We start from the raw sequence: 27812 nt of genomic DNA on the forward strand, positions 1-27812 counted from the left end.
GTGAAGCCCAGTACCTCGTTTGCCTTAATAAGGAATTGGGCATTGAAAGTAACATCCCAGGTAATGCCACATACGAACATACTACTTTGTAACAAAGATGAAATCCTAAACAACCATTCAACATCGAAACAAAATTTGAAGTCTTTCCTTTTTGTATTGGGTCCCTATCTTCACAAGAATCCATACAAAATAAAGGTATGTAGCTGGATCTTCATCTTGCTCCATGAAGGAGATGTCAATTTATCTAACTAAGATATTGTCTGTAGTGAAGGATGGACAGTAAGCGAGTTGCAATACCACCTACTCTCATATCAATAATACATCTATGTGGATATTTAAAACAATTAAAGATTTACTTCAAAACCTAAAATCCCATAGCTTTTCGGAAATAAGTTTTCCCCAAACTTTTTAACTCTTTACACTACGTTACCAAATGATAAATTTAAATCTCGTTTAAAAGGACTTATTCGTAAATCATTTGTTGATTCGGAAAATTATGTTGTTCTTGGTTACAAATCCAGTGGTTGTTCTTAAACATAGCAGGATGGTAACACAGATGTGCAACACCGAGTAGCAGGTTTGCTTGATTTACTCATTGATGACATATTTGTCACATTTGGAGGAGCTATTTTTCAACTCCAAGTTGGCGTCTAGCCGATTTGTTTTTATATTCAGACTGAATTTATTTTGGTAAATAGTTCAATATATCCACCAGAGTTCGAGATAAAGGAGACAGCTTGTTCTGCATCTTTTTACTTTTACCTACATCTCAAATTTTGCAACAGTGGTCGTCTCAGCACTAAGATTTATAATAAATGAGACAATTTTAATTTTTTATATCATAAATTTTTCTTACCTGTACAGTAATATACCTTCATCTCCTGCCTATGGTGTTTATATTTCACAATTTATTCACTACGTTAGAGCAAGTACTAACTACTCTGATTTCCTTGAACGCCATAATATCTGCGTAACAAGACTCCTGAATCAGGGTAATGAAAAAACCGTCTCAAAAGGTCTCTTACCAAATTCTTGAATCCATACAAACAATGCTACATAGCTAGATATGCAAAATGTACCACCAAACCTCTTTCAAAATTCTTAACTTCTATACTCACAGTTGTCAAAGAGGATATCCAGTCCTACCACGACACTTGTTACTCATAAGAGTGAAGGAATAGATCAGCAAGCATAGGAGCACAATTTGTTCCTATTATGTCGATCATTTGTTGAAAAACGCGTCCACCACACTGGACAAATATGTTATCGATCAAAAATTCTACAGTTTGAAAACTTCTTTGGTATCTTTGGAAGATGATTTGGAATTTGAAACTAACAGTATTTATTATTATTAAGCAGCTAATTAAAACCTTGTATAATTTAGCATTTTAGTTCTTGTATTAGGAAAATTCCCACTTTATAATAAATTGGGGATCGGGAATGGGATGGGATTTTGAATGGGAAGCATAGGGACATTGATTTTCTAACTTTTATTCATACAACAAAATCTATATTTCAAACATTTTAAACACTTAAACTAAATTCAATACATTTTTCGTATGAAGAAAAATTTGATAATGGGCATACAATGTATCTAAATGAATGAGGAGTTTTCTAAATTGGGAACATGGATGGATACAACGGAAATGGGAATTTGGAGATGGTATATAGTGTAAGTGGTAAGTTCATATCATTCAAAAGCTGTATCGAGTATTTGGGATGTTCTTTGGCTCTTACTGTTCAATTTCGTTTTTTTTTGGCTTAGTTCATATGAATTTAATTCAAGCTTTTTATCACTAATTTTCCAATGCTTGCTAAAATATGAATGTTTTATGACTAAATTTGTAAAGTTCATCCTATCTGGGTGAGCAAAAATGTACAAAAAGTGTAATATACTAACATTATGTATTAAGAACAAGGTTTGAGTGAACAAATATCATTTCATATTAATGTACTAAAACGATAACATACTTTTCTGTTTCGAGTCCGTGTACGATACAAAATCAACAAAAAACAAAATCGTAAATGTTGGTAACATTTGATATTAGCAATTTTTTTTAAATACGTTAGGGAGTAAATCACTCGTCCTAATTGTGAGATAATAATACTATTTTGTCATACATAATCGAATATAACATTAAACTTTTAAGATATATTTTTACTTCCTTTATTCTGCTAACAGAGAGTTTCTGTATTTTAAAGGGAATGACCCAGGACTTCTACAAGAAGTTTCATTTGAAACACAAGCTTACGCTAGTTCTGAATATCATCATACTGTTCGTGCTGCAAACGCTTTTGATGGAAATTTGGATTGAATATTATGATCAAAACAAAAGAAAACGGACCGTCCCTGTCGATAGACTTAGGAATAAAATTCGAAGTCGAAAGAATTGATGTGTACACCCGACAAGACTGTTGTCGTAGGTTTTATTTATCTAAGCCATTTAAGTACACTTTCGATTCGTTAACTGTTATTATGTCTTCATGTTTTTTTTAAATTTACGTCCCTACAAGAGAAAATCACTTTCTCCTTTTGAAACGTCATAGTTCAACATTTCTTACAGGAGAGAGACTTCGACATTATATTGCCAGTGAATTCGAATTCAACAGCAAACGAACGAACGAACAAACAAAAAAAAACAAAAACAAACAAAAACAAACAAAAACAAAAAACAAAACAAAACATATAAAAGCAAATAAACAAAAAAACTCCAAAAAACAACCAAACTAAAACGACAAAATATAAACAAATCAAATTGAAACAAAAACAAGACAAAAGTAATAAAACAAAGTAGGAAATTACGAAAAAACATCATAGTTTTCTTAATGAGAAACTCAAAGTTACCATGAACAATATCTAGTTTTTTCATATTAACTGGGGAGAGACTTTACGAATTTGACATTTCTTATAACAGTATGTCATTATGCAAACACTACACCGGACCATCAAAAACTGGATCACACTTAGTATTCAACTGTTGGAGGACAAAGTTTTTACTCTACGTGAAACTGCAGTTAAAAACAACTGAGTTATTGGATATCGGAGAGGTCAAGGTTTATGCAGTTATTAGTTGAAGATAAAACAGAAGAACATAACTTTAATTCATGCCTTATATTATTATATTTTATAATATTACGCCATCATCTTATAGACGGTATGAGGTGTATTCTAAGTGACACTGTTTGTTGTATCCTGCTTAACGTCTTAGAACTAGGCATTTAGATGTCGGCTTTTTATTTATGGTTTCGGTTAAAGGTATGTAAAATATCTGGTATCATCTCTTTGACCTTAATTCATAATGGTTAAGATATATTCTATGTAGACTTGTATACTAATTCCTGTCGGAACCCTTTTTAAAAGACGATATTGTACTGTTTAAAATAAAGTTGTTAATTCATGCAATGGGTATGTTATTTTACTTTTTCAATTATAGACATCAAAATGTTGACCGTAAATGATCCTGTAGATACTTTAGAATATAAAATATATCAACGATCTGCATATGTTACAATTGCAAGAAATAGTCTTTTCCGTAATGTTTAGGTGTAACATTATTTAAAACTATTGACATAATAAGCATACAAGCAAAACAATCTACAATCATAACCACTGATTTTTGACTTACTTACGCATAAATGTACGCTTAAATACAATGTATTGAATAATATGCACTACGGCAAGTTTCCCCAAATGATTCAACTATTCCCTAATTTAATAAAACAGAAATAAATGACTACATAGCGTGCCACGATCGGCAAAAATTTACCTAAGTGTCAGCATTGGCATAACTGGCAAAATACGTCAAAATAAGAAAGACATGGCATTAAAGTGAAAAGAGGAAGCAATGACAATCTACATGCAGAATGTAGCAAACAGGGTAAATAGATAACATATAAATGCCGAGGAAAAAGATGAGGGAAAAAAGACATAATACAAATAAAACACTAATGATATAAACAAAAAACCGTGACTGACATCAAGTGTTCCAGAAGGATAAGTATACACTGCTTTGCTCCACCAGCGGCACCCGACATTTTGCAAGTGGTCGTAATCCGGTATAGTCTAGCACCAATAACCCAACCTAGAACAGCGTTGTTATCAATCCATAGAAACTTTGTTTTATAAAATATCTTTAAATCTAATGGTTAACTTTTTCAGTCAATTAAAAAACACTCTTTCTTGTTTTCATTGTTTGTAGTACCGATTGGTTATTTCTATGTAATAATTTTTTAAAAATGTTTTGAGCGTATACACACATACATACTAGGTTCGTACCAGTTAACTTGAATACGTCCTGAACAGTTATATGACCATGTATGAAACGTGTCACTATATAACAACCGAGCGAACAATATGAATAACTCTACACAAAAATTAAACAAATAGCGTAAAAGGAATATCTTCGGTTCACATTTGTTTATGAAATAAAACATTGGAAACAGGTTTTCTTCCAATATTTATCACAAGACCTATTAAAACACCCATATATAAAGACTTGGCATTCATTTACCAGCAATTACATTTGTTAATTTAGTTATCTGCTCACAGTGCTCACAAACATGGTCGGGGACATGATCACACATGCCTTGAAGTGGTTGACTCTTGACTTGACACTGCAAACATTCTGCAATGGTCAGATATATTTGAAGCTTCTGACATATGTACCTACAACATGGAATACCTATTTAACCCACTGTTATTGTAATTGTGTTGTTTTAATTTAACATGATACGTCTAAAAGAAAAACAATGTGCTTTTTAACTCGGCGGGTGTTTCTAGAAAAGCAGAGTTGCTCATTTACTTTTGTTACTTTGAATGTATTATTTTGGTTAATTTATGTTCTTTGTTGTGTGTGTCTGTTTTTCCGTGTCTGGTCTTTGTCCCTGGATTACATCCTTTTGATTTCCGCTAGAATCTTGGTGTCCTTGATTACTCTGTCGATAATTTTAGATGCATGTTAAAAATTTACAATGTCAATAGGTCATTTACCTACTTACTATGCTTATAAGTGCAAACCACTCAAAATATTAGTTTTAGGATAACTTTATTCTCCTTAGGAGAGACGACTTGAAATTGGTAATGGAGGATAGGATTTGTTTCATATTTAAATTGATATCTGTTCTCATTGTTCTTGGTTTATTGGTCCAAACAGCTCCCTATGAAATATTTCGACTTCCAGAGGAAAAACGTGAGTAAAATTTGTGTACACGAATAGAATCATTTCGTGCATTTCAAGCAGCTTGACGTATAATCTTACTTAATGTAAACTAAGATATTGTTAAAATAAGGTTATTAATGATAAGTATTTATTTTAAGAGTTTAAAGAAATTAAGAGACCGTTCATGTAGAAATGGGGCAGATTCCTTGATACAATTGGCACAGTGTGAATTGTATGCAATCGGTTTGTTTCAGTGTTATGGTACACTCAATATGATCTAAAAAGAAAAAGGAATTTGGGTTGTCAAAAGTGGATGACACAATGACACGGAGCATATATTCGAAGTTTCATAGCAAATGTATAAAAATATGCACATATCAAAGCGTTATTTCCCTTAATTTAAACATTTCCGGTGATTTTTTTGTAATTTTTCAATTTTACCAATTTTGTAAATTACAAACCAACATTGAATATTTAGATAACATGAGTTTTTGATCTGTAATTGATGAATTTGTTTGGAAACCGGAAACAATATTTGGCAACTGCAACACTCTACCTGTGTCTTCCATAGACAAGCTCTAAAGTTGCGTTACAAGTCGAATCCTTGCATTGCACCTGCAAATATCGAAACAGGTACATCGAAATACCAGTTCTTATTCTTCGGTGTAATTATGCAGTGTAAACAACATAACACATTTAAAAGCAGCATTGGAGCACTTCAATAATTCAATAAATACAAAGTCGTCCAAATGTTTCCTGAAGAGTGAAACCCATCTTAACCGAATCTCTTGGAACTGGAAATGTTGTGTTTAGACACGTAATTGTAAAGATACTGTCAAACCAGCATGGTTTAAGCATGTTTCAGGTTTAGACAGGTTTAATTGTATTTTTGTTTTGTTTTCACAAGGTACAAATGGTATGTTGTAATTAACTTGTAATTTACTAGCTTGTGCACACACACACATACACAACCAGGAAAAACAAAAAAAGAGAATTAAAAAGAATTCTGCATGATGGCAGAAAAAAGTTTTGACATGTGCATTTTCTCCATCCATGCTAAGAGAATACGTCGCAGAACCATGACAATGAAAGGACGGTTCATATAAAATAAATAAATAGAGAAAATTAAACACGGTCAAGGGCGTTTTGACGCGTTAGACATTTCTTTAATGCAATGGCTGATAAAACTTTCCCTTTTCGCTCTAAATAAAGATTTAAAGAGTCAGCTAGTATGTCAATTGTTTGTTAAACAATTGAAAGATTTTTCCCATGAAAACTATCTTTTATAATATACACGTAAAGACATTCGGTTTGATTTATAACATGCTACCTTCTACAAAAGTTAGTTTTTCTACACTTGGTAATCTAGTCAAATGCAGTTGTCTATGTTTCCATCATGATTTTTGTAATGTAAATTTGACAACCTTTTATTTGATATACAGCAACCCTACTTTCTGTGAAGGGAAAGACCTCATTTATAATCGAAAATAAAGTTGGCAAATGTGTCATATCTATTTCAATAAACGCGTTAAAACGTTTTTTCAATATTCACAGTATTCTCAATTAAACTATAGCTCTTGAAGTTTAAAACTCGTATAGTATACATTACAACGCCAAAATAATGTATAAACTTGAAAATAGCGCAGTAAATGCATTTTTATTGCAATATTTGGCCAATGAAATACTAATTTAACTCTATATAGTTTTTTCCTCACGCATGAATTGGAAGTTATAACGTAAAAAATACACTGATTTTAAACGCATTAAACCATTGCACATGCACGTTTCCGTTGGTGTTAGTATATCGTTTAGTTTTACTTGAACTGCCTTTCATTCAAATCATGACATGAATACTGTCAGTAAAGTTGCCTACTATCAGCAGCTGGCGTGGGGTTATAATTTTTTTTATTTCCAGAATGTTTTATAATTATATACGCATACGGCACAACTTCCCAGGTCAAGAGCAGAAAAAAGAATGTTGAACTGGTAAAACGAACAACCAAAGCCTTCTGGAGTTATTAGTTCAAGTGTATACTTAATTTACCTTAGAAAATGAATACTAAAGAAGTATTATGATATTGACTATTCTGACCTTAAATAATAAAAACGTATTATGATATTGACTATTTTGACCTTACAGTACAAATATGTTTGTAGATGTAACAAGTGTCCCAGGAATGGAGTTCTTACCGCCATATATAAGTAACGTAGCAGTCGGGAAAACCCACATCGTTGTACTTAGGTGTAAAGTTCGAAGTGAATCCACACCGGCTTTCCAGGTACAATTAACTCCTTTCTATAAAATGACTTTGCATGTTATGGTTAGTAACTCATTCTGACTAATAGTTACAGTCCGTTCGAGTTTTATAAATCTTCGAAAAAAATCTAATAAAATCATTTTTCGAAATAATTCAATTTGTCAACTGCGATTGGCTTGCTATGTTAAGGCATACGAACTGTATGAAATAATTTCAGATTTTTATCTCAGCAGACCTAAGAAATTCCCATAAGATTGAATGCATTTTAAATTTAAGTATTTAAGTATTTGAATACAATTATGTCTCTTTGGATGTTGGAACAGCAATATGAATATTTGATGTAAATATAAACAAAAAGCCATGTGCTCAGGCTACATAATAACGCTGCATTGTGTGAAGGTCATTTAAGTAATTAAAATATCTAATGATGTGAATACATGGTAAGAAAATGATGTTTGGTGATGTTCAGTTGACATCTAAAGATATTCAAAAAAGTAGATGTCACATGACTTAGTTGTTCACAGCAATATTCAAATAATAGCTCTAGGTATGCATAAAAATAATAGAAATATATAAAATGGAAATCACATTAACCCTAAAAGGAAAGTATTTTGTTTATTGAAATAAATTTTTAAAAACATTTCCGAATTTGTATAAACTATAGAAATAGATCTGCAGTAGAAAAGTTAAAATATTTTGAAATTTTTTTTTTGAAGTTTTATGAATCTCAAACGGACTACAGTATGCTTTAGTATGCGATTACTAAATAAAGACTGTTTATAAATAATTCGATGAATAATATAATATTTAAGGAAATATATCTGATATAAGTTTGCTAAGTTCCGAAAGGAAATTATGGAAGTGTCGGAATGACATACACAAACTTAACAATTTAAAAGTGTTCAAAATACGTCTAAGGTCATTCTGTAAACCGAACACTTCTCCAAATACAATATGAGTTTTATATGAACACTCCATACGCAGGTGCTGAAGGAATGTTGCCACAGATGAAAGGAAAAGTAATCACGTTTGTCGTGAAGTTTAGTGGTCAACAGTTTTCCTTTACCATTGATTTATAAGTATAGGTCAAGATATGAGGCTGACCTTACAGTGTATGTTGTATCCTTTATCTCAAGTTTTTTTTGGGGTAGATTCGATATGTCAACCCCCCGAAATTAGGGTTGTTTAAAGACAATACGTCATCTGTATAGCGGAAACTGAGATTAAAGGATATAGTTAAACGTTATTCTTTCTTTCGGATCAGATCAGCTATAAAGTCAGCCTAATAAGAGTGAAGGAAAAGGTCAGCAAGTAGAGGAGCACAATTTGTTGTTGAAAAACGCATGCACCACACTGGATAAACATGTTGTCGAACAAAAATTCATATCAGAATTCTAACACTTTGAATTGATATTTTCAACTTTCCTTTTGACAATGGCAGCATCCCTTCAGCAATTCCTATCGAGTTCTCAACATGTGTGTATATGTTTTCCTTTTCTAGTCGTCATCATTGAATTATGTTATGTTTGGTTACTGATCAAATCCTGGTTTCCTTGATACCCCTTCGCCTCATGGATCCTCGTTAATTGGTGCGATGATAATGCACGAAATATCCAAAACTTTTCTTACATGAAATAAATTTGCTTTAAGGCCTACAAAAATGTTATAAATTTAATATTCCGAAGTGGAGCCAAACGGAATAAAATATTGTAAGCCCTGAAAGACGGTGCAAAACAAAAATCCCAATTAAAAGTAGCATATAGTACTACATAAATCCAATCATTCACCAATTTAAAAAAAATACCATGTTTTGTCCTTGGTTTAACGAACATCTATGCTATGTGTACATGGATGTTAAAATCATAAGAATTGTTGAATATTTGTTAGTTTGTATCCTAAACATATTATTTTATTCTAGTGGGATAAAATCAACAATGACACCTCTACAGATTTTTTCATAAATGACAGTTTAGAGGAGAGATTTGAGATAAAAACCAGACATTGGCCCGAAATTCGTTATATGAGTCGATTAATCATAAAAAATCCTAAACTGCGGGATTCTGGTTTATACCGCTGCACTGTTGTGTCGGGATCCAATCACAAGTTAATCAGGGAATTCAAAGTAAATGTACAAGGTAAACGAAGCAATGTATACGTCAATTAATTAACTTTTAAATTAATATTAATTCATAATTTCTGCAAACAAAATCCTTTCCTTAAATGTTTTTGTAATGTAAATCCAGACATATATACAACGAATCAATGAAAAGCAAAAATATATGCATCTTTTTGTTTTTGAAAAGGAAACATTTTCGTTTCAATTGCAGTATTAATTCAAGGATTCAACGTACAGATATCAATGACGATCTTGTTCAAAATTAAAAACTAAAACTTAAAAGTCACTCTTTAGTTTAATAGATTGATACATTTTTTTATGAAATGCCCATGTAACAAGGACATATCAATCAAAATAAATGGTAATGTATCCAACAGACAAACTTTCGCTGATATCTCTCACATAAAATTAACAAAATAAAATAATTTACTGACAACTTTACAAAAAATATCGATTCAATACAAACATGTTTAAAAAAAAAAAAAAGGAAAAATGTGAGGGAAAAAATACAGCTTGATATACTTACAAACATTTATGATATCAAGCAAAACAATAAACACTCCCGTGTTAACTTCTTATTTCATCATTTTGTTATCATGTCAACTTTTTAAGGATATATTCGTACTCCTTCTGTGTTAACTAAGTATTTCATCATTTTGTTATCTAGTCAACCCTTTAATGATTGATTGATTATTGGAGTTTAACGTTTGAGCAGCAATATTTCACCTATATTCAGACGATGAACATGAAAAGTCAACTCTTTCAGGATCTATTCGTACTCCATCCGTGTTAACTAATTATTTCATTAATGTGTTATCTTGTCAACTCTTTCAGGATCTATTCGTACCCCAACAAGAATCTTATCCTTCACTCAGATAGGACAAGGATTATTAGAAATATACAGAAGAGGGCAATGGATGCGCATAAACCAGAGGGGTTTTACATTGATAGAGGCAAATTTGGCATGTAGGACTCTAGGATACCGGTATGTAAAACATGTTTTATTTTCTACATGAAATGTCGGTAGAAAGGAAATTAGAGGTACCAGTTTAAATTTTAATCAAAATAATAAAAAAAATACAATCAAAGAATAACGACCATACAAGGAAAGAATATACCAATCCAAAACATCGTGAAATTCTAAATATATTTTTATGATGCCTACTATTCCTACAATTGTAATTTCTAGAACCAAATTTATAGCGGTAATCAAAAGAATGTAATCCAAGGACATGGAACAGACATGGAAAATAGACATACACAACAAAGAACATAAAGTAACTAAAATCATACATGGAAAACAGATATACACAACAAAGAACATAAAGTAACTAAAATCATACATTCAAAGTATCAAAAACAAATGAGCAACTCGGACTCCACTAAAAACTGGGAGCATGGACCAGGTGCACCGGTAGGATAAGGGTCCTCTGCTTTTCTAGAAACACCCACCGATTTGCTAATAAAAAGTCAAGTCCGGGGTAGACAAAAGAGTTCATGATGACGACCATAATACTTCTGTAGTGATGACTTCAATCTTGTAGCAACTTAACCGTGTTCCAGAAGGTTCAGTTTAAACAGGTTTTACTCTATTTTTAGAGATGGCGGAGAACCTCGTTTAAGCACAGATACAAAAGCCGTATTTTCGATACACTTTGCTGCGAAAAAGTACCGGAAGAAAATTTGCATCGTTGCAATAAACTGCTCCCCTGATGCGACTGACTTTAAATATTGTTTCAAAGGAAACGTTAAATTTGAGCCATGCATTAACGATCGCTTTGAAGAGGTCGGGATTGCTTGTAGAGTCAACAAATCTAAAGGTAGTAGACTGAACCTTACATTACCTTGGCGTTTTAAATATCATTGTTGAATCCAAAGAGGGTGTGTTTGTGGTAAACAAAGGCTGCTCCTTTTTAAGTTGATTTATAGAGTTATCAAGGGAACCAAGATTCTAGCGGAAATCAAAAAATGTAATCTAGGGGCAAAGACCGGACATGGAAAATAGACAAACACAGCAAAGAACACAAAGTAAACAAAATAATACGTCGAAAGTAACAAAAGTAAATGAGCAACTCGGATTCCACTTAAAACTGGGAGCATGGACCAGGTGCACCGGTAGGGTAAGGGTCATCTGCTTTTCTAGAAACAACCGCCGAGTTGCTCATAAAAAGTCCGGGGTAGACGAAAGAGGAAAAGAAAACACGTTGAACAAATTAATTTTCACGGCACAGATGGGTACAACGTAATGATCCACGAGTTCATGATGATGACCATAGAACTTTTGTTGTGATGACTTCAATCTTGTAGCAACATAACCCTGATCCAGAAGCCTATTTGTTAGAATTCTAACAAAAAGTCTGCGTAGTCTCAGCAAGCTCTGGCATAACGTATGAGTTATGAACGTATGAATAAAAAGTCTTCACGTTGGTCGTAAAGTTTGTCAATAGTTTTCCTTTACCATCGATTTCTAAGTGTAGGTCAAGATATAAGACTGACTTCACAATGTCTGTAGTATCCTTTATCTCAAGTTCTTTGGGGTAGATGCGATGTATCAAATCCCCAAAATTAGGATTGTTTAAAGATAATACGTCATTTATATAGCGGAAACTGAGATTAAAAGATCTTGCTAAACAATATTCTTTCTTTCGGATCAGATCAGCTATAAAGTCAGCCTTATAAGAGTGAAGGAATAGGTCAGCAAGTAGAGAAGCACAATTTGTTCCCATTGGATTACGGACTGTTTGTTGAAAAACGCATCCACCACACTGGACAAATATATTGTCGATTAAAAATTCCAGCATTTTGTGAACATCTTCTGTATATTTGGTAGATGGTTTGTAATTACTTCTTACCAGCTATGAGAAATCTCTACCAAGAACTATATATTTGTATCAAAGTGTACCATCTTTTTTGGAAAAACAACTTTTTTCAGCGTTATGCCCACAAGTTTTCAGAGCGGTCAGTCTTGCGTACGGAACAGTACAAAGCCATGTTGTACTTAAGTTAGTGCGTAAGTGTGTAGCACGAAGTTATCACTTGAAACCTAAATTTCCGTCGTATTTCATTTACACGTGCTTAGTGTCAGTGCGTTACTCTTTTTAATTTTATCCAGAGTCAAACAGTTAAAAGGTATGGATTAGTTTGTTGAGGTCTTACAAGGCTAGATAGTCTATTGTTATTCTTGTATGGTCGAATCCTCTTTATGTAGATGCAAATTTTGACACAAGATTTAAGAAGTTGAGATACATTATTACAGTATGATGCGTGAAGAATATTATTAATGTTTTCGCATATTTAATTGTACACACATTTTACGAGACATATGTATGTAGGTTATGTAACATGTACATGTATGTACATATAGGTGCGTAATGGAATTTAATCAAATTGATATTACTTCAGGGTTTAGCATTTGCAGTCAAACAGCCTTATGGTATTCTTAGTTAGGTCTTCGTTTAAATTATGAAGTTTCTTTTATTTATCCATATTTTATTTATTATTATTATTTTATAAATTTTCGAACATGACAGTTATTTTGAGCGAGATACCATCAAGAAGAAATGGTAATACGGCAACTGCAGAAAACATATAGTAGAGAAGACTCGAAAAAACGAGTAAACTCAGTTGTTAATGAATATCAAACATTACAAACATTAAAGCAGTATGAAAAGTATGAAATATAGAAACAAGCTAAGCAGTATGCTTCCAACAATCAGCACAGATTTTAATGCTGCACAATATATATATATATTTTGTAGCTGTAGAAAAAAACTTGAAAAGTGAAGAAACTCATTTACTAATGAAAACGATCGTACATATCAGTAGCCTACATACATGTAATATTAACAAAAAAAAAAAGTTTTCTTCGCTAGTGGTATATCTCGCTATATTTTCCCGCGCTTTTGGGGATGGACACGTTTGGACGTGACCATTTTGGGGGAACCTGGCTAGATGAAAGGGGGTCAGGATCCTATAATTCTGCGTTAGACCACACTATTTTATACCTTTCTGTGGTACCACGGGAAAGTGTGTTTAAATAAGGCTTTAGCTGTTACCAGATCGGCCGGTTCACGACTGGTACCGGGATTTCTCGTCCTCTGTATCCAGGGTGACTTATTTACATGTGGTCTAACGCAAGTGAGGATCGGGCGCCCTGTTCACTCAGAAATGCACGGAGGAACTTCAGTTATCGCTGTTACCAGTGAAAAGCCTACCTTACCTAATATATTTCTCGGCGGTTTGTACCGTCTTGCCAGATCTCGCCTTTCCGCTTTCTACAATCGTTTTGCCAATACAGCATTTCACATTTTATTGAATTTTTTATTAATTATACATTGATATTTTAAAATCTGTATACCAATGTTTTTACATAGGTTTAACAGAATAAAGTATATATAAAATTGGGAACCAGGCGCATCCACTGTTTTAGTACATGTACTTGAATCAAAATGTTCACGGTCATTACATGCGCGTTAGACCATCATATCACAACGAAGTTACTTGAAACGAGTGAAAGAGTAATCAAGGGAAACTAGGTTATAGCGGTAATCAAAAGAATGTAGTCCAGGGACAAAGACCAGACATGGAAAACAATACAAGCAAAACGTTTATAACTTGTGATAAATGTATTACTCCTTAAAAAGTATGCTTGTTAAAATGAAAAGATAGTAGCTTGCAGATCGTATGATGTTCACCTACCATTTCAACTTAATATTCAATTCAGAACCCGATGTCCCTTTACGACTGTGGGATCCTTCGTCGGATGTTTACAATTTACCAGAAGGTATTGTGGAAATATTTCATAAAGGAGAATGGGGCTTCATCGTTGACATTTCTATAGGAACTGCGGAGATAAATGCAATGTGTGGAACCCTTGGTTTTACGTAAGATATTTTCTATTTCGTCAAAGCCGAATACTTCTATTATTTCTAATGGAAGTACTTAGTATAGTATAAATGTACCTTACGACATTGTGTGAGTAACGCACGAAATAGACAAAAACATTATTTTTACGTATGACAACACTATTAGTATCCATATATGTTCAAAAATCAAAGGCATATGGATAAATTGAGTTATTTCCTTAGGATACTTTGTATTGAGACGGTGATGCTTGACAAGCTTTTGACCCTAGAGTATACAGAGATACAAGTCTTATTGAATAATAATTTTCTGACAAAGACGATTATAGGGGATGGGTTTCAATATATTTTACTACTGAATTTACCAACTTTGACCGGTGGCAATTAAACTGTCGGTTTATTTATATTGCAATATACTAGGAACAATTAACCGTAATATAAACAGGAAGTTTGTTGCGCTATAAGACATTGTTTAACCTACCGTTTCCACCGTCGGAAAGACCTGCACCAAGTCAAAACCATTGCAGTCGTTTCCAACTTTCCGGTTTTGTCTTGATATTAACAATTACTTTTCCTTTTGACTATTACATAAAGTTTGCCTATTATTCTGGTAATATTATTATTTTCCCTTAATACAATTCTGTACTAGCTTTTTCCACATTCATCCTCGTCCGTTTCATTCAGATATGGTGGTGCTACTTACAACAGCTATGACGTCACATCCCCTAGTCGTTATGACTATACACGACCAATGATTATGGATTTTAGCTGCAACGAAAACGCAATTAATATAAGTCAGTGCAATCATGGAGGATGGAGTAAACAATGCTCTGTTTGTAGCAAATGTCCATATTGTTATAAAAGACTTAAAGTTCGGTGTTGGAAAAGTCCACATAAAGGTAAACTGCAGCAAAAGGTTTCAGTTGTCGATCATAGCTACATGTATATATATATTTAAAGGTTTAGCTTCATTTCATTGCATGTATAATGTATAACAAGTAAAACATTTGCATCATGCAAATAGGTTAACTTGTAACGAATTGTGGCACATTTCAGCAAACAAAATTAACAATAATAATGAGATAAAGATTTTCCATGTATGTTTGGTCAGTTGTTATATTTTTTTATTTTTTAAACAGGTCACTAGATATCTTATAGCTCATAGAAAAACAAGTGTTCGACTACTTATCGTTGATCTGATCCCCAAAAGGGACATCGTTTAGACAAATCCTCTACCTTAGTTTCCGCTATATAAATGACGAATTATCGTTAAACAGTCCTTGATTCGAGGATGTTATACACCGCATCTACCCCAAAGAATTTGAAATAAAGGATACTACAGACACTGTACAGACAAGTTAGCCTCATATCTTGACCTACACTTAAAGATCGGTGGTAAAGTAAAACTACTGACTAAACTATACGACAAACGCGATGACTTTCATTCCTTATTGTCAACTTACCTTTCATCTGTGGTAACACCCCCTCAGTACTTGCGTATGGGGTATTCATATCACAACTCATACGTTATACCAGAACTTGCCGTAATTATGCAGCAGACTTTTTGTATCGCACTGAACTTCTGGAACAAGCCGGTTATGTTGCTACAAGATTGAAGTCATCACCACAGAAGTTTTTGTCATCATGAACTCGTGGATCATTACAGTGTATCCATCCGCACCATGAAAGCTGATTTGTTCCACGTGTCATAGATTTCCTTTCCTCTTCGTCAGTCCTGGATTTGACTTTTTATGGGCAACTCGGCAGGTGTTTATAGATAAGCAGAACATGTTCACCCTAGTCCATGTTCCCCGTAATTAGTTGAGTCCGAGTTCATTTACCTTTGTTGCTTTGTATGTATTATTTTGGTTTTGGTTAATTTATGTTCTTTGACCTATATCTATGTCACATAATGTGACATCATGTAACGATTCCGTCGGTTTGTTGATTTGTAAATGCGGTTCAACGTTTCCCAATTATAAATCTTACTTCTTATGCATGTTTTTAAAATATAATTGTTGAACTAGTCGAAATAATTGTATTTTATTGTAACAAAAATATAGAGAGATAACTGGAAGAGCCAAATATGTCGTTTTCCTAAGGAGCCCCTCACTGACAAAACGACTTTTTTTATCGTGTTAGAAAAGAAATAATTCCTGGAAGCTGGGCTTTATACTTATTTTAGCACGGGTAGTAGCACTGTATTTGTTATTATTTTTCACCGTGCGTTAGCGCCTACCAATGTTAAAATAAGCACAAAGCCCGGCATCCATGAATTAAACTTAAATAAGGAACATCCAAAAGTCCATTTTTGTTATTAACGCTTCATTACGATTTATAGAGGATTCAAAGTTAGGAGTAAGACTTGCAGCATCAAATGAGCAGCATTCAGGTAGAGTAGAAGTGTTACACAACGGTAAATGGGGGACTATAAACCAAGCATGGCTGCAACAACCAGGGGCAAATGCAGTGTGTAAAATGCTCGGTTATAAGTAAGTATGTTTTTGTATAAAGTTTTACGTTAAAGTGATTAAATAGACTTTGTCCGTGCCGGGCGAAATATATTGGTACTAATATTACGACTTTGTTAATATTTCCACCATATTACTCCCATGAGTGATATATCGATCAACACGAATATCCGGGCATTCCAAGATCAACCACTCTGGCCCTATGTTAAATCACTTCCGAGTATCGTTCGTCATTTATTATAAAAGATTATAAAAGTTGCATCAGAACTTAATATTTTTCAGATTTAATATTTTTGTAATATTTAATATTTCTGAGGTATGGAGGACTGCCAGTGTTTGCCAATGTACCGCCTAGCTCTGATCCAGTTCTTATTGACTATATCAAATGTCCTCTGAATGCCAGTTCTTTAACAGATTGTGACTTTAAATGGGTATCGGGCGATCGCTATTTGATATCCAGGTATCCTATTGGTGTACAATGTAGGACAGGTCCTATTGAAGGTATAATGCATTATGAAAAAAACAATAGATTTATTAAGTAGGCTTAACATATACAAATTTATGTTAGGTCAAACATCATTGTTCATTATTTCAGTGATTGTCAGAGAGGCTGTAGTGTATTTTCATAATTTTTAATCTTTATAACCAACCGTAGATTTGAATGGTTTTACGTGCACAGAAGTTTCGAATAAACCCTAATCATATCTCCTGGCCATTCTTTTAATCATTACCTTTGATTTTAGTTGCATAACTTTGACTGTGACTTAATTGATTTTGTCTATGTTACTTGAAGTTTTGATTTCATATAATTTGTCAAAGCTTTATGAATGTTCTTTTGTATGGCATGTTTTAAAATAAAATAATACTGTTTCATTTTTATTTCAGTTTCTAATAAAGTTCGCCTTATTGGTCACTATAAAGACAGGGGTAAAGGCCGTCTTGAATACTTTACAGATGGATATTGGTCGTCCGTTTGTGGGGCATACCTTGGGACATCTGAAGCTTCATTGTTTTGTCGGATGTTAGGCTTTAAGTAAGGTTAACATTTAACTGTTTAATTGAAAGTGTAAACAATGTAGTCGAACATGGGCCTCTTTGAATACGAATTAGCTTTCTACCTCATATCGGTTTTTTGTTTCGTGCATTTCAGAATAGGTAAAAATGAGCCATATATAAATTTATTACACGCTGACATCAGGACCGCAACAAGCACTATCAAACTCATCGTTTTGATTCAACTGTGACTATTAAAGTCAACATTTTGTATAAACTTTTAAAAGTTGCAACCCCTTTGGAAAATTCTGTGTACGTGTCTGAACATAAAAGAATTAAACATCAGGCAAATATTTGAAACTATCTAAATGGTTACAGGCACTCGCCTCGATAGCAGGACGTCGTACCTTTGATTCTCAGTCGAGTCACACTAAAGACTTTGAAATTGGAAGACACTACATCTCTGGTATTTAAAGGAATAGGGTGACAAAGTAACGATTGGTTGGCTCGTAGTCAAAATTACATGTTTGAGTGGCGTGACATGACACCTGCATGCTGTAGCTTTCGTGAGCTAGCACACTTAAGATCCAGCTCAGTGTTAAGGACAAGTACAAAGAACGGTCTGTTCGATGGGTCCATAGTTCTCATCCTGAAATGCATGAAATGTCTGCCAACGGATGCTAAACTAAACCATAATCATTCAATCAATCGAATATTCAGAAGATATATCTATAAGAAACCAACAAAATGAGACGTTTACAAATAAACAAAACCATTTAACTTACTTACTAGTGAAGATCCAGAGCATCATAATACAGGGTTTTGTTTTTATTTGTCAGACCGAATGGCATATTTTGACTTGTTCCTATATGTTCAACAAAAAACGTGAAAGTTCATTTCGGACCGGATGATATCTGACTTTGACTTCGGAAAGATATATTTCACCATTTCTACCCAGTTCAATACTTTTCTCCCTGCCGATCGTGTATAGTACTCATTTTAATTACTTATGACATTATTCATCAAATGGCTGATTTTTTTAAGTTTATTCGCCCGTCTTTAGCTTTGGAGGCCATATCGCAAAAGTTAAGAACAGTTATTTACGAGGCGACTTCGGACCTGTGTTACTTAAATATATAGAGTGTCCTTGGAATTCAACCAGTCTTGATCATTGCCCGACACGTCTGTGGACTTACGATGGCAACAGGCTGTCTTGTGATTGGCACGAACTTGATGTGGAGTTACAATGTAGAAGTGAACCGTTTTTAGGTTTGGTAATTTGTCCTTCTTATATCAGATTGTTTTTTTTAGAAACCCTCAATTCAAGATTATTATCAGAATACAACAGCTTTGAAACCAATTATTTTTCAACACTTTCCCATATTCAGTTAAAATACTGAGTCAAAAATATTATACACCGTTGTTACTCAAAAGAAAAGACGGTAGATCTAGATGCAAATATGTAGTTCTTGGTAGAGAAACCTCATATTTTGTAAAAAAAAAACACTATTTCAAATCATCTTTAAAATATTCCAAAGAAGATGATTTCAAAATGTTGGAATTTTTTATCGACAACATATTTATCCAGTGTGGTAGACGCGTTGTTTAACAAACGGCCGGCATTCCAATGGGAACAAATTGTACTCCTCTACTTACTGACCTATTCCTTCATTCTTATGAGGCTGACTTTATAGGAGATTTGATTCAAAAGAAGGAATCGTTTAGCTAGATCCTTTAATCTCAGTTTCCGCTTTATAGATCACGTATTATCTTTAAACAATCTTAGTTTCGAGGATTTTATACATTGCATTTACCCGTAAGAACTTGAGATAAAGGATACTACAGACAATGTGGAGTCAGCCTCATACCTTGTCTTACACTTAAAGATTGGTGGTAAATGATATTACAGACCATTTATTAATGACTTTACATTCCGTTTTGTCAACTTGCCTTTTTTCTGTGGAAACATCCCTTCAGCACATGCGTATGGCGTTTTCATATCACAATTGATAAGTTGTGCAAGAGCTCCGTAACTACGCAGACCTTTTGTACCACACTAGACTTCTTACAATTAGGCTTCTCGAACAGGGTGATATTGCTACAAGATTGAAGTCATCGCTACTGAGGTTTTATGGTCATCATGAACTTGAAGATCGTTACGGTGTATCCATCCACACCATGAAAACTGATTTGTTCAACGTGGCATAGTTTTCCTTTCCTCTTTTGTCTATCCAGGACTTGGCTTTTTATGAGCAGCTCGGTGAATGTAGCGGGCGCTTACCCTACCAGTGCACCTGGTCCATGGCCCCAATTTATAGTGGAGTCTGAGTTGCTCATTTACAATTTTTACTGTGTATTTACAATCTTCTTTGTTGTGTGTGTCTGTTTTCCATGTCCGGTCTTTGTCCCTGGATTACATTCTTTTGATTTCCGATAGAATATTGGTTCCTTTGATTACTCTTTGATGGTGTAAAATATCAAATTACATTGCAAAAAGATTTGGATTCTGCGATACAGTGTTTCACCCAATGCCCGATTATTTCTGATTCTTACATCCGCATCATGAGAACCAATTGTTCACTGTGTTATGATTTTCCTTTTCTCTTTCGATAGAATTTTTGTTCTCTTGATCAATTTTCTTGCGACCAAAACTAAAATAACTTTAAAATGACATTATGCAAACGTACCCAAAATAAAATGAAACCCATCTAACCCTAACTCTGAATAATCCGAAAAAAAGTCTTTATATGAATTTAAGCATATTTTGAACATTGGTAAACCGAGTACAGTACCTTTCTGGAAAACACTTTTCATTCTATGGCATATGGGAGAATGGGGAATTTTTGAATAGGGGATTTCGGATAGTGTATGAGGAGATCGGGATTGGGGATAGTGTATGAGTGTATGAGGAGATGGGGTTTGGGGATAGTGTATGAGAAGATGGGGATTGGGGATAGTGTTTGAGTAGATGGGGATTGGGGATAGTATATGAGTAGATGGGGACTGGGGATAGTGTATGAGGAAATGGAGATGGGGATAGTGTTTGAGGAGATGGAGATTGGGGATATTGTATGAGGAGATGGAGATTGGGGATATTGTATGTGGAGATGGGGACTGGGGATAGTGTATGAGGAAATGGAGTTTAGGGATAGTGTTTGAGTAGATGGGCATTGGGGATATGGTATGAAGAGATGGAGATTTGGAATCAGGGGCTGGGGAAATTCGTTTTTAAAGTATATATTACACTGAAAAATGAATCAAATTTAAAAATTACAGTTTTAATGTTGATGAATTTAAAAATATAAAATTGAATTAAGAGAAATATGCATTGGGGATTATATGGGAATTGGTATTTTTCTATATGGGAAACAAAAAAAAAAATAATAAAATAAAATTCAATTTTATTTTGGTAAAGAAATATGAGATGGGGTTTTATGGGGATGGGGATTTTTCTATGGAACATGTGGAATTTCTATGGAAAGTAGAGATGGGGGCAATGAGGAATCCATGGGAAATGGGAAAATCTCTATGGGAAATGGTGATGGAGACAATGGAGGAATGTGTGGGAAGGGAGTTGCTACCCTTTAACAGGTGTACCTATCTAAACTGAAACACTTTTAAAATCATATTAAGTGAGTCCGGTTTAGGCAGATTTTATTGTAGACCAACAGACCAAATAAGGAGAATAAAATAAGTACTTGTTTGTATATAAAATTCGGTTTGTTGTATGTTAAATTAGCAATATAAATATGTAATGGGATAAACGTTATTCCAAATTGAGAAATCCGATTTTGTTTCGCAATTTTACAGCCCTACTGGTAAAAATCTGGTACCAAAAATAAACAAACATGTATTCATACAGCAAAATTTACGTCTGAAACGTTGTTGGCCTTCCAAAATATTCTAACCGACGCAAATTTTCCTTTTTAAGATAGTAAGTGCATTGTTAAGCTTTAATAATCTATTTTTTACTTTAAATCCGTAAAAAAAACGATTTCCCGTGTGAAAATTTCACTTGCTCTCGTACGCTTACCCTCCCGGTGCACCTGGTCCATGCTCCCAGTTTTTAGTGGAGTCCGAGTTGCTCATTTGCTTTTGTTACTTTGTATGTATGATTTTAGTTACTTTATGTTCTTTGTTGTGTATGTCTGTTTTCCATGTCTGGTCTTTGTCCCTGGATTACATTCTTTTGATTACCGCTATAACCTTGGTTCCCTTGATTACTCCTTCACTGGGTGAACTGCCATTTTACCCCAAATAATCTTTACCCGCAATTGAGTAACGTCTAAATTGATGAGTGTTTCCCAAATTTGGAGTAACGTCTGTTGACAACTGCCCGCAACTGTCTGTAACTGTCCAAAATAGAGATCGTGTAGTCCATACGCCACTCCTTCTAAATGTTTATTTTCATATTAGAATTCATTTAACTTTACTCACATTTTCTATCAAATAATGCCATTGTGAACTTCCTATTTTGCAATGCGCGAAACGTAAACTAAGTCATTCGTCAACTATTGGGGGGGGGCATATTTCGCTACAACCACATGACATTTTAACAAAAACTATATATAAGGATTCTCTATCGTGAGATTGGATTTAAAACAATTGAGTCATCAAACGTATTTCCGTAGGAGGGGATAGCGATAGGAAATCCTTTAGAGAGCTTTGGTTACAGTTTTTTTTCATTTTTTTCTGTGTCCGAGTTCTCCGTCTTTCATTGCGGGGCAGTTATCTATATAACTAGATGTAGGAGCAGAATTTAATCGCAGATAGATTATTTTTATAGAACTAGAGATAAAACTATTTGGAGGTTCCACAGACAGAGAAGGAGATTTACATGTAAAATTTGAAGAAAATGATTGGTATCGTGTGTGTAGCATGTTTAGTGCAAAAAATGTAGCAGTAGTTTGCAGACAACTTGGTTTTAGGTAATCTCAAATTAGTATCCGAAAACCTGTCTAAACCAGACACTTTTCATCGCATATAGATATTAATTTAATGTATTTCGAACATAAATAAACCGAACACCTGTCTATACAGAACCTATTGTTTAAGTCAAAAATAAAGTTGTTTAGACAGGTTTCACTGTATTACTGAATGCTTTCAGTAGCACTCCACGTAGGAATCATGCAAAATGTGATTCATGGTTGGAAAGCCTACATATTTTTTTTTCTTTTTGATAGTTGGTTTAAAATGTCATAGTAAACAGAATGTAGCATATGGCTTTTCATATAACCCTTGTTCACAGGATATAAATTATATAGAATGTACTTTAGAATTCATTATTAAGGGAAATAACTCTCCAAAGGGCACTGAAATACAAAGAAACTTGGAATTTCAATATGGATTATCTCCTAAGAGCAGACAGATTGGAACGAATAATTAAACAATTCATCATATAGACCTATAAAGCGACTTAATAACAACTAATAATAATAATAATAATGAAATGAAAAAAAAATATGAAACCTTTTTTAAGGTGTATCACATTTTACAGGATCTGCATGATTCTTATAAAGACAGCTACTTAACAACACCCTCATCACAGGAAAACCGATGAATATTTGTCATGAAGAAAAAGGTTCAACGATAATTTTAAACCATCTGAAAAAAAAACTTGTATCGATAGTAAGTCTGTGTCTGTTTTCATAGGAAACGTGTAGATTTTGTCGGTTCTGTTTTCGAGGACATCTATTACATCCAAATCCTCTCGCCTAAACATTCCACTTTAGTGTAATGATTAATATTTATGTAAAAGAAACCTTAAGAAGGGCTGAAGAGGGTTAATTATAAATACGAATGACAGTTTTACAACCATACCAAGTACAAAATAGACAAAAATAAATCTTAGAACAGTGAAACCTGTATTAATCGAATCCTAAAAAAACCGGAGACCGTCTAAACCAGACATTTTTTAATGTCCCTATACATCAATTTATTTGTATTTTATACCTTGGTTAGTGACTAATTGTCTAAACCCAACAAATGTTATAGCAATTTGAAATAGAATGATACCGATTTCAGTACAAATCGAGGTAAGCTATACTCGACGTCACATACAGCACATTTTCGAATTGAAGCTCTACTTTTTAAACCGTCGGGACTTACCGCTAGAGTTGTCTCTCTTTTATTTAATCTGAAAATAGTTCGCATATATGCATGACGTGTTAGTACCAACGAGTCGCTTATTGGCTTAAATCGTGCGAAACAAATCCTTACGGGAAATCCCATACTAATATCCACCATGTTGATTTCTACGGGACGATTTGTTTACAAACGAAGTTCGTAAGTTCCCGTCCAACTCCGGTGACAATCGTCTGCTTGATCAACTTCTCGGTATTGTACGTTGTTTGCGTAAAATGAATCCGAGATATCCGAACTTACGCCGAAATGCAGTCTGGGTTCTTCGGTTTTTGGACAAACCATTTAAACATAAACAACATCTCCTAGAACCCGTCACTGTAAACATGGCCGACTTTTGACAATGTAAATATTGGGACCGAGAATTAAAATCTCACCGGAATTTAACGATTCAATGTTTAGGGAGAAGCCGTTTGGCTAAACGAATGAGCAAGTCATTTAAGACAATTTAAACGACGGTAGGTATTCAATAAAGTCGTAGAAAATATTTTTATTCAAATTTTAGCAGTATCTTATTTATGTGACGCCGACTATAGTGAACGATTGAAATAGCTGTCTAGGTATAATTCCGCCCTACATTGTACACATGTACTATTATAATATTTTGGCTTACTTTAATACAGAACACTTGCGTGATCGTTTGGACACTGCTTTTCAACTTTAAATAGTTATCAATTATGATCGCACAGGTGTTCAGGAGTAATCAAGTAGGACATATTAGTATAATGTAGGGCAAATTGCTATCAAGAAAGCTATTTAAATTACCCAACAGCCTACCCAGGTTTGTATTAAATTCGGGACTAGTCCATTTCAACTTGTTGTAAGGTCCAAAAGGGATTCGATTTTGGTAGGTTTATCTACCGTTATAATTAACCATATGTACGATCAATGTTAAAGGTATGGAGGAGAAATGATGTACAAAAGACAAACGAAGACGATATGTCGGCTAAATGGATACGCGTTGATTGTAATGGAAAGGAACAAAATATTGGACAATGTAATGTACTTGAGAGACGCTATTACGGATGTTGGGAGAGTTCCAAGGTTGCTATAAAATGTTATGAACCTCCAAATGCAGGTATACTACCCTAATTTCGTTTTGGAAAAACATTAACACAACTTCGTGCGATTAATAGGTTCTTATTTATATTCTATGATTTCTTACACGAATTCTGTCGTTTGGACGAGTGACGCTCAATCAACACGAATTCCATTCGGTAGTAGAATACGTCAAAAGATGTGAAATGGAAAAAGAACATGAATGTATATTTTCAATCGCCCTAAAATGCTCACTAAAATTGTTTACTTATGTAAATTGTACCTTGTATTGTGATGATTTCATGTGATTTGTTACATCTTTTCCTTGTCTAGTTTTTATCTTAGGTTTATATTCTTTTTATGTTTGTTCTAATCTTGATTCCCTTGTTTACTATTCCATGCCAAATCTATACCACCTAATCAACAGAAATCCAGATGACAGTCTCGTTACAAAAAGATGGCGGCGTTGTGATTAATCGTCTCGGGCAGTCATGGAACATTTGTGCAGATACATGGGATGATATCAATGCCCAGTCAGTTTGCCGAATGTTTAATTTCAGGTAATACATATAGAAACTTTGGTAATAACTTATATTGTATTTTTTTAAAAATTATTTTTGTATTGCGGCATTCACATTCAGTAAATGGCTAAATATCTCCAATTGACTTTGAACTGAGACGGAAAGGTAGCACTACACAGACACTGTATTGTAACTGCTTATTGGAATATTATCACTACTAGAAACGTAGACTGAAGTGTATCTGAGACATAACAATATTCAAGAAACTTGACATAAAAATTGATGAAATAAAAAATAAACCTGAAAGAAAACTTTCATAAGTGGAAAGTGCCAGTTTCTTGGATTATTTGGTGGAATGGAGGACAAATTACACCTTTCCTCGGGGTAAGGAAAAACTGGAAAAAAAATGAATCACACTGCCCACCCGATATTTTAACTGGAGTGCTAGAAGTCTATCCTGGTCGATTTGAGTGGTACCTTATATATCCAGATTAGCAATAGAGCCCGAGCGACAACAATAAACTTGAGTATGGTAGCCTTTGAAATGAAAATTACAGGTCGTTCACCCCAAATGCTCGTCAGTGCTGCTAATCGCTTTTTTCTAATATCTTGTGACGCCTGGAGTTAGTGTTTGCCCAATCGTCGATTCTTTTGTTGAATCGATCTGTCATAACAACAATACGCCATTGTCTTATAAATGGTGGTGTCCATCCTGAATTCCCAATTACTCTTGCATATGATATATTGACCCACTCAAATGAAGAAACGAATGATTGTGTGTTGTAGGGATCGAGTTAATTCAGTCGAAACTGCCATCACTCCAATATGAAATGTTACATGGTATACATGTAAGTTTTGCAGTCTTTACGACAGTAATTGCTCAAAATTATGAAAGCTATGATAAAATTACTATTTTAATTGCAGTGACGCAACAGCTACATACTTAGGCAATGGTGAAATGCCAAAGAGAGGTAGACCATATGAACATGTCGTACAAGAGCTTTATTGTCCACAAGGTGCTATACATCTTAGATATTGTTTTTATGGACAATGGAAAATCGGTCATTGTAAGACTGATAAGTACGGTATAAAGCGAGCAGGAGTTCATTGTAATTAACAGCGTCCTTGATTTTTACTTATTTACGCTATATATATAAAAAATATTTCAAATATATTAAATTCAGGAAATTAACTAACTTTGTTTATTTTGTTCTGCACACGTGTGATCGAGTTATCTTAAGGCAATATCAGGAGACATTTCAAGCAAAAACAATGTTTCGATTCAGTCTAAGACTTTATCTTGTGTTTTATATATACATGTATGTACCTGTATATCATCTTTTATCCTGCAACGTTAACTAAGCTTTTTACTATACAAATAAAGGATGTCGAATTGCGCAAAGCTTTATTCCCCACTGCATTATGCCATAATATCGTCTCCTGGTTACCTTTTCAGCTACATGAGCAAAGTCAGAAACAGGTAATAGGCAACAAATTTAAAGGTGTCCTCGCAGAACGCTGTTTAAAAGATTACTGAAAAAATATTTTGGACAAATTCGCATGTTTTATGTAGAAAATGTAGTTGCAGGATAATTACAACATACATGAATCGTGAAAGATGAGTGAAACGTTTACAAGGACAAAAGCGGAGAATACGGTATCCGAAAAATCAAGTAAGTGTCGAAGAAAATGGTGAAGAAACGGATTTAAATAAAACAAAAAAGTATAAACAGACATCAAATATCATTACATAGGTATCAAATTGGGGTCCGCTCGATAGTCTGACAGTCCAATAGTCCGACGGGTGGATGGTCTGACAGTTCGATGGTCCGACATCGGGCAGATACCAATTATGCTCTTGAGAAAAAAAACCCATTAAACATGGGCTCATCAGCTATTCAACCATGAGTGAGCTATCATTCTTGAAATGATTCATAGAACCTAGAACTTAAAAATAACATCAAAGTCGTTGCCAGAACTTGCTTCTTTTCTCATTTTTTTCACTTTTTATGTTGAAAATAATTTTGAAATATAGCCGCCTACAGGGGGTGAAGGGATCGCCAAGTCTACATATCCTCTGCTGCAGCTGACTGCTTACATGGTATCATTATATTCGGTTCAGTGGTTTCATTGGATATGCGCTTTAAAGATGTGTGTATGGCAAGCGAAATTAACCAAAACCCCGTTATAAAGAACGGTGTTTTAATGAATTAAATAGAATTAATTATCAATAGCCAACGGTAATGATAATAA

At 34.0% G+C, this 27812-nt stretch overlaps 1 pseudogene across 1 annotated transcript; it reads left to right on the top strand.

The window, feature by feature from the left end:
- The first annotated feature begins 5039 nt into the window (after positions 1 to 5039).
- On the top strand, positions 5040 to 26751 carry LOC148617764 (scavenger receptor cysteine-rich domain superfamily protein-like; annotated as a pseudogene). Its single transcript, XR_015922525.1, has 15 exons — positions 5040 to 5189; positions 7317 to 7438; positions 9336 to 9552; positions 10368 to 10518; positions 11133 to 11353; positions 14257 to 14416; positions 15080 to 15294; positions 16737 to 16887; positions 17183 to 17367; positions 17752 to 17899; positions 18923 to 19128; positions 22646 to 22787; positions 24898 to 25078; positions 25466 to 25598; positions 26484 to 26751. The product of XR_015922525.1 is annotated as a scavenger receptor cysteine-rich domain superfamily protein-like (transcript).
- Positions 26752 to 27812: the final 1061 nt, after the last annotated feature.

This window comes from Perna viridis, chromosome 5 (genome assembly GCF_037379345.1).
Source record: "Perna viridis isolate PV_CMFRI_1.1 ecotype Kerala chromosome 5, ASM3737934v1, whole genome shotgun sequence".
NCBI lineage: Eukaryota > Metazoa > Mollusca > Bivalvia > Mytilida > Mytilidae > Perna > Perna viridis.